This window comes from Sinocyclocheilus anshuiensis, unplaced genomic scaffold (assembly GCF_001515605.1).
Source record: "Sinocyclocheilus anshuiensis isolate Anshui unplaced genomic scaffold, SAMN03320099.WGS_v1.1 scaffold9537, whole genome shotgun sequence".
NCBI lineage: Eukaryota > Metazoa > Chordata > Actinopteri > Cypriniformes > Cyprinidae > Sinocyclocheilus > Sinocyclocheilus anshuiensis.
In genome coordinates, this window is record NW_015559507.1 from 30008 (window position 1) to 30313 (window position 306).

Genomic DNA, 306 nt, shown 5'->3' on the forward strand with positions numbered 1-306 from the left:
TCAGCTTGTAACACTCCAAAGAGAAAGGAAAACTTGAAATCGCATCATATGACCCCTTTAAACGAGCGCGGAAACGGTACTGTGCTCGGAGCGTGTGCTCTACGTCGCCACATGCTGCAGCCTGTGTCATTTCATAGCTTCTGTTCATTAATAGTGACTTTAAGACCTGAAGTGGGTCACAAAAGGTAAAAAGAGTTGAGAGAGAAAATACGATGCGTGTCAGATCCGCGTCACCTTCAGCAGCGGCAGCTCAATTTTATCGAGAAATCAGTATTGGTATCATTGATACTGGCCTTCAGTCATAAA

At 44.4% G+C, this 306-nt stretch overlaps 1 protein-coding gene across 1 annotated transcript in view; it reads left to right on the forward strand.

Moving 5' to 3' along the window:
- Positions 1-306, forward strand: part of LOC107681602 (glutamate receptor-interacting protein 2-like) — a gene marked incomplete at both ends in the record, with an annotated part of 27059 nt that overhangs the window by 24518 nt on the left and 2235 nt on the right. The gene's annotated exons all lie outside the window — the stretch shown is intronic.